At 41.8% G+C, this 17,518-nt stretch overlaps 1 long non-coding RNA gene across 2 annotated transcripts in view; it reads right to left on the bottom strand.

Annotated features, from left to right (window-relative positions):
- The window catches only part of LOC106045214 (uncharacterized), a 59,928-nt gene that overhangs the window by 11,911 nt on the left and 30,499 nt on the right, over positions 1-17,518 (bottom strand). For both annotated transcript variants that reach the window (XR_010832705.1, XR_010832704.1), the window contains exon 4: positions 436-533. This is a non-coding gene — a long non-coding RNA (uncharacterized lncRNA). The remainder of the gene's footprint in view (positions 1-435; positions 534-17,518) is intronic.

The following is a 17,518-nucleotide window of genomic DNA, read 5'->3' as shown; positions in this document are numbered from 1 at the left end:
TTTGAAGTGAATACAAATGAATTTATACAAGGGAAATACACCATCCTCTTTAAATTATCCTTCTCACAGCCCGGGAGCGAATGCACAGAGGGGTAACATGAACGTGCATTCAAAATCTTTGCAGATAATATAGGGTCAGTGCAATACTCCTGCTAAAAATTTGGCTGAAATTAGAGAAAGCAGCTCTAACATTTCTAAAAGGAAAAGTATAACCGATTCCCTTCTGTGCTAAGGCTCAATAAGTCCAGCATGAAGTATCTATAAAACCAGCAGTATCTCAAGAAACATAATAACCAATCGTATCTGCATAACTGATTCTGGTTATTTATACATAGCTAGTAAAATTTAGGAACTTGAAAGCGTATGAACCTGGAAGAAAAAGGCATTAAGACTTAAATAAACGTGAGGTGCTATGAGAAAGGTAATGCGGACTACCTGTGGTGCTGTAGCTGTTGCAGAGTAGCTCAGGCAATCACTTTGCCCACAAAAACACACCACCAGTGATTCATCTTGAAGAACGGGAATGTTTTTTCCTGGAAAGAAAAAGGAACAGTTAAAAGTGTGTGGCCTAGCTGAAGGTCAGGCTGCATCTCCTGTATCATCTTCATACAATGAGCTTCTCAAGGGCTCTTCTGACACCCTGTCACAGGCAGAGGGGGCATATTTACCTTTCTGCTGCATCGGTATCAGTGGCTTTACCCTCATGTAATGAGAAGATATCAGCCTATTTTGTTTTTCATCTTTTTCCTCAGATGTCAGCTCTTATTTTTTTCCTAATCTACCTAAGAGTAAATATTGCCAGGAGCAAGACTCGCCTTAGAACAGCTCCTGAATCATCTATCTCCTGTTTTCTGAGAGCATTTGAATTAGACCGAGAAAGCCACCCTGTAGTCATATAAGCTATATATCGAGCATACTCATTTGATTACAATCTCTTTGGTTTTCTGGACTAACATTTAAATCGAAAAAGACATTTAAAATGAACTAATATTAGATATAGGCCTTGCAGGCAAAACACTTGTGCAGAAAACTTAGCATACTGCAGTATGACAGAGGGGGAAAAAATCCTGTGTTTTATGCAAATTGTAAGAAAGAAAGAAGAAAAAAATAGAAACATTACTGAATCCACCACTTGGCTGTTGCTTTATAGACAAGTTCATAGACAGAAAGCAGTAGTAACTTATATTCTCCACATTGAAATTCAGAATACACTTGTAATATAGTGGATTATGGCTTTCTGAAATATTAGTTTTCTTTATTTGCTTTTGCAGGTAGTTAAATTTAAGCACGAGTTACATTCGCTCTCATCCCCAAATGTAAAAGGTAATCAATTGCTTTAGCACTTTCAATTTCTTTCCCTGCCCTCTTCCCTTCAGGAGATTTAAATTGCTTGCCTGGATCCCTCCGTGAGCCTTACTCTCACAAACAGAGGAGAGCCAATTCATAAGGCTGTTTGCTCCTGTAAGTGCCCTCTACCATGTCCTGTTTGTCTCCAGCTGCTTCCAGGCACCTTCAGGCTCACAAGACCTCAGTGGTGGCTCAGCAGGACCACGTACCTGCCCCTGGCCTCCTTCTCTGCACGCCTCTACAGAGGAACAAACCTGCATTAAGATCCACAGCCTGTATATCTAAAGAGGCTTTCCATCACATCACGGCCAGAAAGTTGCCTCCACGGCTAAGACTGCTGAGACCATAATGTGTTTGGTTTTTTTTTTGAAGGAGGTCTTCTGGGGGCTGTGTCGGGCTGTGTTCTGCTCCTGTACAGCTGCAGCACAGGGGGGGGATCCAAGCTATGGCCTCAGCCTTACCGAAAGGACCTACTTGTATAAAGACCAGAGCAAGCATGACGCTTCTGTTGGTGCAGTTTCAATCTTTTTGGCATTTAGCAGGCCAAATCTATGTTAAAAAAATAAATTAAATTAAAATTAAAAAATAATGATAATATTAAAAAAAATAAGAAGCTTATTTAAAACTTCTTTTTGACTCTATCTCGGAAAAAAAAATGTAGCCACCTTGAGGGGGCAATGCAGGCACCCTCACCTACATGTTTCTATTTCTCCAGGACTAGCAGTCATTCTGTAAGCAGGGGCTGACGGCCACTCACTGCACACATTCCTTGCAGCCTCGTCAGCCGCCCCACGTGCAGTGCTCAGTGCAGGCGTGCTCACTGTCGGGCAGCAGGAGGAAAAATGCTGCCACCAGGCCAGCGCCTGCCACGGCGGATTTGCAGAATGGAAACCTGCAAAGCCTTAAAGGGTAAGGGCTGGCAGCGTGGCTAATTCTGCAAATAACTTGCACGCCTCCAAAGGGAGGCACATCTCTTCGGAGAGATATGGAGATAAGACAGACAACCACGCAGCTGAAGCTGACGTGCACAAGCAGCAGGGGTGCACGGCTGGGAAGCGCCGGCCAGCAGAAAGCACGTCCTCCCTGAGCCCCTCACTGCACCCTTCCTGCGCTGCTTGCTAAGGACTTGGCACTTCCTGGCTCCCTCACTTAAAAAGCTCCCTAAAAGGTGAAGGAAGCTGTGAGAGAAGTGAAACACTCTGCAAAAAATGCAGCCACTTGAATTCGTTACGCGCACAGCAAGCCTGTAATCCCATCCCCATCCTCACCTAATGTCTAGTGACAGCCCATCAAGTGCTTCCTCTTTATTAAATTCAACTGTGAACAATATTAGCAAAGAAATATGGGTTTTAATTAATGCTCGCCTTGACCATAAATGAAAGAGATCTTTAATTTTTTTTTTTTACTGTATTTTACTAATCAGAGACATTCAATATCTTGGATGCTAGTAAATTAATTCTGGACTAATGAAGTTAAAGGAGGTCATTTGTTAGAGAAAACTGATTACATATCGGGATCTCCTGGGGACCTAAATGAGAAAATCACTATAATGAAAAAATATTTTAAATGATGCAGGTCAACCGAGTAGATCATTAAGGATACAGGGGGGTTGGAAATACTAATGACAGTAAGACAGGGAAATGCCAAAAGGGAAGTGGGCTAACATAAGTAAAAGAGAGGCACTTACAGTGCTAGGTTGGTTTGGGTTTTTTGTTAACACCATCCTCCCCACCCCCCGCACACACACTTCAATAATTGAAAGGCATGAATTTCAGAGCTTGCCTCAAATTAGTCACCTGTGCCCAGCTATTTCAATGACAGCATAACAGCAGTGCGCTAATGTGTGTTACGTGAGTTAAGTTATTGGCGGAGAGCACAAACTCCCTCCATAGTATAAAGCGCAGTGGCACTGAAGAACCCAAGCCAAAGTATGGGCTGCGTTGTGTGAGACATAGGAAAAATATGAAAGGGGAAGGGAGGGATCCCTGCATCTCAGAGGTTTAATTTCGACAAGCAAACAGCAGCCATGGGAGAGGCTTACAAGGTACATTGCAGCATCAGGTACAGCAAGTTTTTAAGCCTGTGCTTAAAACACAGCTAGCCAGAGCGATGGGAGTAGTGCAGCCTGGGTGAGTGAGAAATGTCCTCAGGGGCTGGAGCACACCAAGGCCTCATTCAGCAGTAAAATGATGCCCAAAGCTTTGCTCTCAATGCCCTCCCCAAAGACACCCAACGCCGTGTTGGCTTTTGTGGCTGCCACTGCACGTGAAGCTCATGGTTTCCAAGAGCCCTTTCCTAACTTCCAACTGCCAGTGAGCAGGATTTAGATCGTTCTTTCTCCTGACACATCAAGTACTCTTCTGAGAATCCCTGAAACGTTCCTCTTGCCACATTCATGTCACCGTGGAGGATGTGACTTAGCCTAATCCCCCGTGGCAAAGCACATAAGCACTCAACACAATGAGAGCCTCTACACAGCATTATACAGCTCAGGTTTGCTGAGTTTTACTGAGCCATTTTACAGAGCTTCAGGGTACTCACAGAAAAAAAAATAAAGTCAAAAAGGTGATTGAAAGTAGAAACCAAACAAGGGAGGAGGTACAAGCAATGTTATCCCACGTCAAGTAGCAAATGTAGCACGGCAAGGGAAGTCACGTGGAAAAAAAAAAGAAGTGTCTCTTCAGTAGTACAAGGATGGAGGATCATGAATTCAGGAAGCCAAACAATCTAGGGAATATTAGAGGAGAAATTAATATGCTACTGAAAGAGAAACATGGAAACACCAATAAAATTAGATGAAAAAATATCTTTTCTGAAAAGGGAAGCAAAGCACTGGCACATCTGTATACAAAACATTTCAGAAAGCAGTTAATTCGGAGGACAAAAAATACCAGAAGAGATCCTACATGCACTATATCCACTTTTCAGGATTTCTTCACCAAATGAGACAGAGAAATACGCTAGACATACACAGCAGATGCAAACTACAGAAATGAGTACAACGGGCAGCTCCATCTCAACAAGACGTAATTAGATATGAGGAGCCAACACCTCAGGCAGAGCCTGGAAGGGCGATCAACAGATTACAGCTTGGAAAACTCCCAGAATTGTAAGGCTACAAAGCCAAATTCTTCAGGGCATTTAGACAAAAACTCATCCCCTCATTAAATGGAGCATTTGCTGACATTCCAGGAAAGATGACTAGGATGAAGCTACCACGCTATTCCCATGTGGAAGAAGGAAATTGTATTAATTACTGAGGGTTCTTATGATTTATTTCTTTTATAAGTGCAGGTATTAAAATTAGTGCTAACAGGCTGATGATGCGATGGAGATTGTTTTTTTCAATGTACTTCTGACCTTTTAGTTACCAGTTGTTTAATTGCAGTCTCCAAATAAGTGGTGATGGCAATTGATTTGTGTTCATTAAACTCTGTCACAGAACTAATCTGGATGTAACAATGTAAAGACAGCATTAGACTGAGTTAAGTAACTACAACAGTTATATTACGATGATTTGAATTCAAAGTAAGCAGCCTCTTACTGAGCTGAAAAACAGAATTTCTGCAAGAGCTCCTTCATTAGGTATTCCTCAGGAATGGAATTAGCCAAGACTGCTTTTCTCTTTTTAACTGCCATTTCAATCAAAGTATTCTGACAATCCTTGGATGAGAAACTCCAACAGTTACAATGCAAACAATGTAGGACCCAACTTTCGTTTCAGAGTAAGCATATTATTTTGAAATATTACGATATCAGGTGTTCATTCAAAAAGTCTGGAGTCATCAGTTATCTGACACGTAAATCAAAGGCCTCAATACTTTGCACGTGTATGCAATATATAGTAGAAAAGGCTGCAATAATCACCTATTGGTCCAGTGCAAATGAACATCAGGGAAAAGAAAATGATAGTTCTACTGGCCTGAAGAGGAACAGATCATTGACACAATGTGCTCACTCTGAGGAAAAAAAAAAAAAGAAGAGATGCCTTTAAAATTCCAGGAGAAAAAACAGAGACTGAACAAAAATACATTAACTAGTTAAGCTTGCACAAGATCTTGGACCATTTGAAAAAAATATTCCAATAAAAATTCCCAGCATTTTTTAGAAGAAATCTGCCACAAGGCTGCTGTGAGCCTTTAGACACTGCTCATCCACAGGGAGCACTCTGCAATATCCCTCAGAAGAAGGATGCAGAAGGCTTCCTGACATGAAACACTGCTACCCGACAGCTCAGGGCAGCCTGGGATAATGAAAATAGGAGAACCTCTAACACCATACAGGAAATAAAGACGGAGCAAACTCCTTGGCAATAATTGAATTTCTTTGCAGGAACAGAGCTTTCAACTACTCAACTTCACGTATGAGATAAAAGCATTGGAATGCCACTTAAAGCATTCTGTAATTACAGCAGCACTGGACACATGAACTTGGCTCTCCTGCATGTGCTCATATTGGTGTAAATCCGTGTTACACGATGGAGATGTTAACTGAGTGGTTTTGTGCAAAGGTAGAAAACAACACCTTTGGACTTGCAAAAGGAAAAATGCACCAGCAAGCAGACATCACACGTTGCTCCAGCTATTGGAGCTCCACTTCCAGCTACAGAATATTTCATTCATTCATCCAGCAGCCACTTAAAGATGATGCAGAGTATTGTAACAGAAAACTAATTGCACAAAATACAATACACACAAGGACAACATCCTTTACCTTTATAATTACAATAACAGAAAGCTCTCAGAAGGCGTACGAGATCTGAATGGTTACCAGACACTCAACAGCTAGCTCTCTCAGGTAGAATATGCAAAATCTTTCATTACAGTTGCAAACTAACTAAATATGAGCAAATACATTGGGTGGCAGGGAGCAGCTTTTATTCCTGCATGAAAGTAGAAGGCAGGTTTAAGTCAATACTACACTGACCAACATAATTGTCTCCTTACTGGAACATGAGAAGTATTCGCTGCCTTACCCCACCTGTGCTGCTGTGTGCATGCAGCCTGTGAAATTTCTGTCCCACAGACTGTGTGAGTGGAAAAAAGAAAAAGAAAAAAAAAGTAGAAAGAAGCCTGCAATTTATTTGATGTTATCACAATAGAAGAGAAAGTAGTATGACCAGAAGTATCAGTGAAGTACTTCTCACTCCCCTACTCTTATGCAGAGGATTACCTTTATAAAACAGCTAGTTGCAGCTTGAATCATAAGTAAGCACTGAAGTGGAGTTTCATTTTACTCAGGTGCATACATTTTCTCACCTATAAAGCTTAGAGCAGATGTACAGTGGGACATGACTGATGTTATCATTCGGCATGGATGACCCAAGTAGAAAACATGCAATGATTTTCTCATCAGTATACAGATTTTGAATGCAGTATATTACCCATGTGATGTTGAGTAATAATTTCTCCATTCCTAACCATGGAAGAATCATATATTTAAGTATGAATACATATATACATATTTAATTTAAAGCACAGATTGACCTAAGTTACAACATTGCAAAATAACGCATTTCTGCTCTCCAGAGATCAGTTCTGCTTGCTGATGGAAATTCACCGTGCATGTCTCAAGATGTGCCCACATCCAAACTGGAAGAGGACATCTGTGAAACCTATTCTGATTATTATAACTTGAAAAGAGTGTGGGGTTTTGTATGTTTTGTTTTTTGGTTTGTTTGTTGTTGTTGTTTTTTAAATCAGTGAAGCATAAACATTAAAAACAACTCCTTGTCTCTGTCCAAAAATGCAATGGAAACAACATTAAAGCTTAGCAAAAATATGAGTTCAATAATAAAAGGGAATCATAACCAACAAGCGTGCTTCTGAAGAAGCCAATTGACACTGGTTGTTGAGAGATCCCTCATCCCCATTTAACACAAGACCTTCTTACAAAGTTTATTTTTCATTTTTAAGACAAGAGTGAACTTCAAGAGATTTATTACTAAGACACAGCCAATAAATCCCTTCTTTTATTTACCATTCAGGCACGCTTACAGGGTTTCAGACCATGAGATTTGGCAGTATATCTTTGTTCTCAGTTACTACTACGATGGAGTAGACTGCAAGCAAGTTAAAGCACTGTTTCAAAATCAACATCCTTTCCTCATGGCCAGACATTGAATGACATCATATCACAAGAGCCTAAAGTAAGTCCGGTAGAAAACCAATCTGTTATTCTAACCGCTACTTCCTACAGCTGCTAACTGTAGCACAGTAACTAAAGCATGGGGTTTTTGCACAATCCTAAAATACTGAGATCTCATGGCCGTGAAAGAAGAGCATGGCTCAGGCTGAAGCAGTCTACTTCACACCACTCTAATCTTGGTGCAATTAGAGAATCGCTGACAAATATAAAACATATGCTTTGTCCAAAATCTCAGTGCAAATTTGTGTGTGTTTGTGTGGATTGAACTATTAGATTTGGAAACCCATAGCAACATCTAGAATAATATATATTGCTGCTATTATTATATACAAGAATCTCTAAAGCCACTTTTAATCAAAAGAGATCTTTTTAAATCTATACCTGGTTTTAGTGACGTTACTGTTAATGCAGCTGATGAAATATTAAGCATGCAATTACTGTACATGCTCTATAAATGGCTTTCCTGACATTCAGGCTACATAGAAGGCTGTACCAAAATGAGAGGGAAGATATTTTTCTCAAAAGTATCTTTTTCCCAGAAAGAGATTCAAGATTAAGTTGAAATCATTTCACTAGATGAGAGCCCCAAACAAATGCCACATTTATTAGGAAAAATAAAAAGTAAAGAATAAAAAAGACTGGAAGAGAAAAAACCAGCCGAGCTCCCAGTTACTGTCTTGAAAGAACGTGGGGCAGCCACGCTCCACACCTGGGGCTCCCATCTGGTACACATTGAGTTGCTCACAAAAGGAAGAAAGATAGAGGCAATCTGAGGCAATCTTCTTAAGAAAGCTCGTTACAGCCTTGCAAGCACAAGGCACGTATGAAGAGCACAGGGGAAAGGTCAATTCAGAGTCATTTTTCCAGGAAAACAGAGCATTCAGAACTGAGAGGCAGCCGCAGCCTAATCCCCAACACAGCCCATGCTACATGCAGTGCAAAAAGGTCCATTTTGCAGGCATCCTGTTTCCACCCCACCCCTGAAACTGCAGCCATCACCAGTATTGAGCGATAGTGCCTAATGGACTGCTCGGATGTGCTGGCGTAATTGTATCCACACGCGCAGGTGTCAACAAGGCTCTAACACGAGCATTCGCAGAGCTACACGATCAGTCAGGTGCACGAGCTCCTAGTAAAACTGATTTCCCAATATAACCGAAATACAACTCCTCGTGTAAGCAGCGTGCTGCATCCTCTCCCTGCTCACGTACTTGGGCGTACGCGCTGATACGATGGCCATTGGCGTAAGGAGGTAGGAGCCCTACTGAAACCGTTTCACTGCGGGACATTTATAACCGGTGAAATTCCCTTTGTGATTAGCCCATTAGAAACCTGTCACCTCGTTGCTGATTGCCGTGGTTATGGGCAATCTGCTCATGATTGAGGCAACGTGCAGAAGAAAAAAAACAACAGTGTAGGTCCTTTTAGTGTCAGAGGGACAAATGTAGCTTCTTTGCATGCAGCATCGTTGCTCCTGGACACTGCCAGAGGCTGCTGCAGACAGAGGGAGACGTCTCCTGTTCCGAGGCATTTCTCTCTGCTCTCCCCATGATTTTTCCCTTAGAAAATGTAAGAAATTGGCTGCCAGACTGGGGAACCCTTGCTGCTCACCACTCACCCTTACTCGTTTCAGAGTGGTGCCAGAAACCCTCATTGTCCCTGGACCCGAAGCTCCTACATTCCTGGCTCCTGTAGCACAATTTTGTTTCAAAAAGAGCATCATCAGTCCCATTCTATTATACAGAAGCCTCTTCAGGAAAAAAGCATAGCTGGAAGGATCCCAACAGCTGGTATTTATCCAGGAGACTGATAATTGTATGCAACATGGGCCTCAAAAAATGATTAGTACGGTAGAGACAGCTCCTGTTTTATAAAGCTGTGATATAAAGGAGGTCAAGCTAAATGCAACAATCCCTTCTGGACCTAAATACTATAAATCTACAACATCATTTATTTTATTCATCGTCTCATAGCTAAATGATTATGTTCACCCTTTCCCCTAGCACATCACTATCAGTGACAGATTCACAAAATAATACTGCTCCAGACAGAATGAAAGGCAATGCATTAAAAAATAATAATAAAGACAGTATTTACATATTACTACCAGAAGGCATGAAAACATTCATTTTGGGTTTACATTGGGCTGCAACACCTGCATCAGAACAGATGTGTTTTTAAAAATAAATAAATAAAATCCAGTTAAAATTACCCATGTGACAACATCTGACATTTCTGGCATATTGTATAGTTTTCATGCAGCTGGATTTCTGCATTCAGTATCCTAGTCTTCTGGATAAAAAATGGTATTTCCCTTTGCTCACTTATGAGCTTGGATCTGGGATTCTGGATGATAATCTAAATATTTAGACTATCATCCAGGACTTTAACCAAATCTATTAAAGAGTCTTTCTGGACTTATTCTGATGCAAAATAAAATGCTTTGTGCTCTAATGGAAGAATTACTGATATTAAAAGTTCTGATCCTAAATGTACCACAGAGCATTTCTTTGTATATCAAGCGGAGCCTGAAAAGCTGCTATTCTTATCGGGTTTGCATTTTATAGATAAGCATTAACTGCACCTTATCGGACTGGTTGACACCAGGTTTCCCTGTGCTACAAAGTTCTGGCTTTGCAGAACCAGCAAAGCCGGGCAGTTCTTAGCTGGGAGTGCCACAGGTTTAAATATCGTTAACGTATTTTTGTGCTCATCTCTCTGATTAGCTTTTTCACAGTGGTAACTTTCCCTGTTGCTAGGACAGACTCGCTGGCAACCAGAGGAGAGGTCTGTAACAGCTGGAGAGACAAAAGGCAATCACAGAGGATGGGCATGAAGGTGCTGGCCTTGGCAATGCACTATACAGCCTGCAAGCACCACCCCAGGACCGGCTGCCCCACGGGACCCCGCGTAGCCCTGAGCATCTGAGCAGGGACAGCACGAAGGGTCCAGCTGGTGCGATGCTGCCCGACACACGCCTGGTGACAGCGGTGACGCCAGTGTTGCAGAGCTGTGTATTGAGGTAGGGTACTGGAAAGAAAACTCCACCCATCAGGATATCTGCCGTAAAATAGAGTTAGCACTTCTCCTGGCGGGGTCCCGGAGGGGAGTGCAGCAGCAAATGCACCAGGTGAAAATTAAAGCTGAGAGAGGGGGGAGAATTTTACTCCAGAGAGAAGGTGTTGAGGGGCAGAAAGTGGGGTTATTCACAGCCTTTATTCTTCTTGATGGCTGCCCAGGATAATAAGAGAAGAGGCATAATATGGGAAGCTAGGAACGATGAATGCAGTAATTGGAAGATATTTTCATGAATCTTTCACTCTTACCAGGAAACAGTTGTTGTGGCGGTTTGGAGCTATTCAGGAGCAAAATACATTTATGTGAAAAAGAAAAACGATATTCACAAAGCTATCTAAGGATTCAGGTAAGAACCATTGACCTGTGTAGAGAACAGACATCAGAAAGCGAATAAAGAAATGATGGGAAGAGAAGGCACTGTGGAAAATAATAATCCAAAACCTCACTAAAGCATTGGGAGACAGCAATCTGGTTTTATGAAGGAGGCTCTGAAGGAGAAGAGAGAGCCCAGAGGAAGCCACTGCCAAATATTTAAGAACAGAGAATGAGGGATTGAAGGAGATCCCTGATTGATTGAAAAGGAAGGAAGGACTTCAGATGCTACTTCTGAAGCAAATACACAGGTGAAAGCTTGTATCTGTACCGCGGGGGGGGGAGAGGACTGCTGTATTCTGCGTTTTTAAGGTAGCAGTGCAGTACTTGGCTGCAAACAAGATGTCTCACAAGCTGAACACCGACAGGCTTGTGTTTACAGCGATCCTCCTCAGGAAATCTCCCTTTGATGCCGGCAGCTCACCTCCTGTCAGGACCAGCAGGAGTGCTAGTCAACGGATGCAGCCAGAGACGTTTTTGTTACCCTCCCACCCAGGTCTGCTGAGCGAGCTCTGGATAACGTGCAGCAGAAGCAATGACCACGCTCCCTGCCCTGGAAGCATCACCTGCACTGGTGGCACTGGGCTGGGACCGGTTTGCCGAACTGGTGTCTGAAGAAAAGACTGTGGATAGGGAGCCGGCAGGCTACACTGATGACAAATTGAAAGGGAACTATCCTAAGCTACTTCTTCAAAGAGGGAGGACAAAATTGTCCACCACCCAGAAACTAAAAAGCAGGTGACTCACTAGAGGAGGTGAGTGTTTGGCTGATTTGCAATCTTTCACGTTCCTGAGGTTATTTCTCTTCAGATGAGAGGAACAGGCTTGTGCTGAAGCACCAGCTCATAACCCTGACACAGGGGTTTCAAATCCTGGCTTTGCTGCCCGCTTCCCCCGGAGCGGTGAACATAAACCAACTCGCTGGCTTGTGCCTCAACCTCCACGTGCAAAAATAAAACACACAGCAAATCCGAGGAGACTGGCACAAGCTTAGAGCAGTGAATAACATGGCCATAACAGGGATCAGACAACTGAAATCAGTTTTGGAGGAGTTTTTTTCCTTCCAAACAAGTAACTTTAAAAAAATAAATAAATCTTTCTTACAATTGTGAGATCTCAGCTGGAATATTGTAACCAGATTTATGCAATCACACTAAGAAAAATGTGGAGGATTTGCAGTTCATTGAGAAGATATCAACAAGACTCATAAGTGCAGAAAAACATGATTTACAGGGGAAGCTGGAAACAACTGGCTTCATTTACATTGTAGAACAGAGTATTGTCTGACTATAAGGCAGTGTTTCAGTCACTAAATAGCTAAATGCAAAAATAATTGATAATAAAACTAAGTAAACAGCTGCCCAGGCTAGACAGAGTTGGTTTTGCTATGCAGCAGGGGGAGGGACTCACTCCTGACCTCTGAAGTCTATTCCAAACTTAACTATAGCAACACGTATTATACAACGTACTAATGAAATAAAACATTTTTGTTAAATACCATAAGGCAGAGTGAATCTCAAAGCTATTAATACATTAATTAAAAAAAAAAAGCCAAGCCTATCTCTACACAATGGATATACATATTAGGACATGCAGATACATGGCTTGGGCAAACATCAAAATCAATTACATTCCGAAGGACTGCTTGTCTCAGCAACTTGCATTTCTTGTAAAACACTTGAGAGATGATTCAATAATCAATCCTCAATTGCCCAACAATTCATCCCATTAAGTCATAGCCAGGAACATGCACGTTGACCACAAGGAAACTTTCTTAGCCCCATGCAGCTAATTGTTTTCTTGCTTGAAGCCTGGTGTCTTTAAATAATTCTGGCTAGCAGAGTGTCAGATGATATTCCCATTTTCCATGCAAACACATAATCCTTTTCTGAAGGCTGCTAAGCTCTTTGCCACCAAAATCAGTGGAACTCCAGCTGTTTACATCGGATCTGTGAAAGGCTTTGAAGATGAAAAGAACTGTGCAAGTGCTAAGTGCAGCTATTTTGGCAAGGAATCTAGACCAGAAACACAGGCTGTTACACACAGACCCTATTGTTTCCTGTCAAAAGTCATCTTTATCAGCATAAAGGCAGAAGCCAGCAAAACCCAGGCAGTCACATTAAAAAAAATAGTTTGAGATCCAACAGGATGCTTGCAGAGGCACTCTCAGCAGAAGGGCACAGTAAAATTTTACTTTGTTTCTATTACTAATCCTTTCTGGTATCAACGCTAACATTTTTTAATCATAATTATTTGTTCTGACATAGCTTTTGAGCAATCTCTAGGCCAAACTGGTGTTTGGAGGACTTCCAGCAACATGCTATATGAAGGGGACGTAGGCTGAGGTGAAAAGGCTGTGTGTGAGGAGCAGCCCGAGGTGGGCAGGAAGTTTTCTGGGGCAAATATGAGAGAACAGGTACAAAGGGTTTTGTTTTGTTTGTTTTCTTATTTTTTTGAGGGCGGGAGTGTTTTGTTTGTTTTTTGCTTTATTTATTTGACTGCTTTGTCTGGAGAAGAAACAAAAGCATCGAGGTCTGGGAAGAAAGTCTGAAAGAGAAACAGGTAGACAAAATGGCACTGGAAACATGCTAAAAGCAGGTAGGGTGCTGTACAAACTCATTCATCAATAAATGTAAATAAAAAGAGAGTGAACAATGAAAAGAAGGGCACTGAAGAAAAGATTGAAGAAATACCTCCAGATGAACAGGCTGTGTATAGGGCAGCACTCCTGGAAAACATACCAACATATTGTTTCAAGGCAGAACCTAGAAAAGTCTGCGAGGACCCAGCCAAACCTGCTGTAATAATTTCACGAAATCTGAGCAGACTCCGCCAGCATCACACAAAGCGTTAGGGTGAATTCTGCAGACAGGTGACATCCCCAGAGATTGATCGAGCCAACAGAAAACATCTACAGCAAGTCACTGCATGTGGCAACAGCAGGCAAGGTGATGATGGAATGGTTCAGGATGACCACTGAAGTCAGACAAGGATACATGTTCTGCCCAGATTTATTTCTCCTCGTAGCTGATGCTACTAGGTTCTAGCCTAATGATGGCCATAGCTTGGACAAAAGAAATGGAAAATGCTGAGCTGTATGAAAAGCCTGTTGATACATCAGTAAAATTGACCACACCCTGGACCACAGGGACTTTACAGAGAGTAACTGAAAAAGTGGATTAAAAGAACATAAAACTCAACCCAGGAATTTTTGGAAGACTACAGAAATAAGGCTGCAGGTCCAGGTATCCCAAAACCCTGCAGGCTTTGAGGATTCCAGGCGGAGAATGGGTATTGAAAAGATGCTGGAAAGAAAAGGACCATACCTGTTGCTACTGACTGCAGATAAATCAAAAATATTACAAGATGTATAAGGTTAAGGTTATTTTTTTAATAAAATTCACGGTTAAAGGAACTCAGCAAGCAAGAGAAGAAAAGTCAGCAGCTGCAGAAATGACTTCAGCTAATGAATTACAAGGAATAAAAAGGTCTAATGACACAGATATCTTATTTCACTTCCCTTGTTGCTGTTAACAGGCACACTTCACGTGCAAGTCTGTGGAGCACAGAGGTACACAAACTAGCCAAGCAGCATTTAGCCTAAGCTTTCCAGTGTACAAAATAAAATGCAGCGTCACGGAGACATGGATCCGAGCCAAAGCACCCTGGGGCCAGGAAGGCTCAGCTCAGTCCTGCAGGTCTTTGCATACCCCAGGCTCCAAAGAGGAGCACAGAGGATCGGCTGTTCTGCGAGAACTGAACACATTAATCATTCATGGATTCAGACTATTGCCCAGAAAAAGACAGCCACTGTGCGTTTACGCAGTCCTTTCATCATTTCCCATCTTGTAATTGATCACCCTATGCAGTGGGTCAGGAGAGTTTCAGTAAATTCCCTTGACAGCAGAAGGCTGAGGCTCTCAGCGTAGACCTCTACAACAGCTAGAAGCATGGATCCAGGTTTTTTGTTGTTGTTGTTTTTTGGGGGTTTTAAGACCAGCTTCCTATTCTCCATGTGTCTTTGCAGTCTTCACAGAAAGTATTTAAAAGGGTCAGATCTGCTTCCTAGGGAAACAATCGGCAGAATAGACCAGCATGGTTTCTTCATCCCCTATATCCCACCCTGTATTTGCAGGCTGCATGATCGGGAAAGAGGGACCTAATGTCATCCTGCTATATCTTTGTCATCCTCACCTCACAAAGAAGCAAAGGGCTGCCCTGCACCCCCACATCATCTAGGTTGGATCGTCAAGTCCAAACCATCAAACTGACCTCCCAAGTCCCAGCACTAAACCATGTCCCCTAGTGAAATTCTTCCTAACGTCCAATCTAAACCTCCCCTGGCACAATCTGAGGCCATTTCCTCGTGCGCTATCACTTGTCACCTGAGAAAGGAGACCAACACCCTCATCACAGCAACCTCCTTTCTAACAGCTCTTGATAAAAAAATAAAAAATATATAGATAAAACATGGAGGGAGAGGGGGGAAGAGTAAGCTTTAAAGCAAAGGCTCGCTGCTATGGTGAATTTCCAAACATTGTGTGAGTCACTTACAAAGGAAGTTTCTACATGCTTATGTTTTCCAGCTCAAATACTGTAATTAAACTACCTTAGCTACTGATTGGGAAAAGCTTTATTATCGCAACAGCTAAGCCTGAAGATGAATCACATTGCCTTTGTACACTGCAGGTGGTTTATCACAGAAGCCACCCAATTGCCTTTTAGGACAGGTGGCATTTACTGAGAGAAAAAACACGTTTTGTCATGTTTGTCTAAGCAGAAATACAATCCCAACCATTGTCTGCTCTCAAAAAAAAAAAAAAAACCACCCTGAGAAGGCAACATTTAAAGGGGAGAGAGAAAGAGACTGCAAAGCTGTTCTGACACTAGTGATTAAATCCTAGGAATTTATGAGTAGGAGATGAAAAACCCAGCAGCCCATTACTGATACCCGTTGCAGACAGAATGTGTTGTTCACAGAAGGGCGTTCCTTCAGCAGGAAAGTGCAAAATGGGCCATGTACGATCAAAGATGTGGCCATACCACTGTCATGTAACGAGCCCAAATAAAGAAACATAACGGCATGATCCAAAACTATGCATTCCATTTCATCAAATATTTCAGGGTGAGGTTTTGAAGAGGGCTCTCCTTCCAGGTCATCAGCTAAAGCAACATGATTTTCTAAATAGTTCAGTGACCAGAGCATTGAGATCTTTTGTTATTCCAGCCAAATTAACCTGAAAGTTGCTGGGTATTGAGCACCTTAGAAAATGCCATTGAGGGTCCAGAATGCTTCTATCACATCTTTGACAAAGAAACACTGCTCCTTCCATGTTTACAAGGGGCCAGATAAAGCAATCCCTACAGAGGGTATGAATTTTGTGGGAAACAGAACTGAAATTGGGACTAGACAACTGAGCCCTCAACCAGTATGATGGGTCAGACTTGGGTTTCTTTTTCTTCTTCCTTCACCAAGGAAGCCACAGGAAAAAGCCGTTGGTGTTCTGATCTCTTACCCACATTTTATCTCATGTAACAGTACTTATGACAGTTCTTTTTCTGTAGAGAACTGATATGATTAAACCAGGGCAAGAACAAGTCACGTCCAAAAACATTCCTTAAAAAGGCAAAAATTAACCACCCTTGGAAAAACAAGAGAGGAATGTGAGTAACACAGCATTTCCTGTGGCTTGTATACTTATCTCATACTGTAATGACCAAGTGGCTTACTTGTCTCTACCCGTTACAAAAGGGATTCTTTGCATTTTCACGTGGTTCAGCTCTACAACCAACCACACAGTTTTACTACTTTGTCTTGGCTATTTTGGTGCTTAGATACTCAAATCCTTTTCCCTTCCCCCAGTAAGTAAATTTTCCAGGCTAAAGTTCAAAGTAAATTCCAATGTGATTATATAAACACATGCATACTGTAGATTGACATCACACAATGCCATTCTTTGTTGCTGGATTTTTTTTTTCTTTTTAATTTGCAACAACTTCTGTACGCCTGGCTTGCTTCCTTAAAATAGTAGCTTATTACACCCTACTAAATAAGACAGGGCTGTATTTATTCCTCTGGCAGTTTGGATTTTGTAGGAAAAAAACGCTCACGATTTAATTCATAAAAATAGACCTACAAAGGAAAAATAAGAGTAACAGACCTTATGAATCTCCCTGTTTATTAATGCATGTGATTAGTGGAGTGGAGAGAAAGCAGGTTTATGTGTTTCAGTCCATCATGACTGTGAAATTGAACTGTAAATGGTACCTAGTGCAGTCAAGTGAAACAGACACCATGCAGCGAGTTAATGGAAATGTGGAGAGCTTTTCTTTTTAACAAAGTACTCGAGCAATTATCCCAGCACACCCACAGTGAAATGAGATAAAGTTAGTCTGTGCATTACAAAGGCTGTTAACTGCAAAATAAATTTACTGACAGCCATTTGGAACCCTTGGTTCATTGTTCCTTTTTCTGCACCTATTAGCTAAAAATGACAAACAGCTAAAAATGAGCAGCCCGTGCTTTGTGGGGTGGGAGAGCAGCAGCCTGGGATGTTTGTTATGGGCACGCACT

This window comes from Anser cygnoides, chromosome 7 (assembly GCF_040182565.1).
Source record: "Anser cygnoides isolate HZ-2024a breed goose chromosome 7, Taihu_goose_T2T_genome, whole genome shotgun sequence".
Classification (NCBI taxonomy): Eukaryota; Metazoa; Chordata; class Aves; order Anseriformes; family Anatidae; genus Anser; species Anser cygnoides.
The sequence above is the reverse complement of the archived record's forward strand: the minus strand, read 5'-3'. Positions and strand labels throughout refer to the sequence as shown.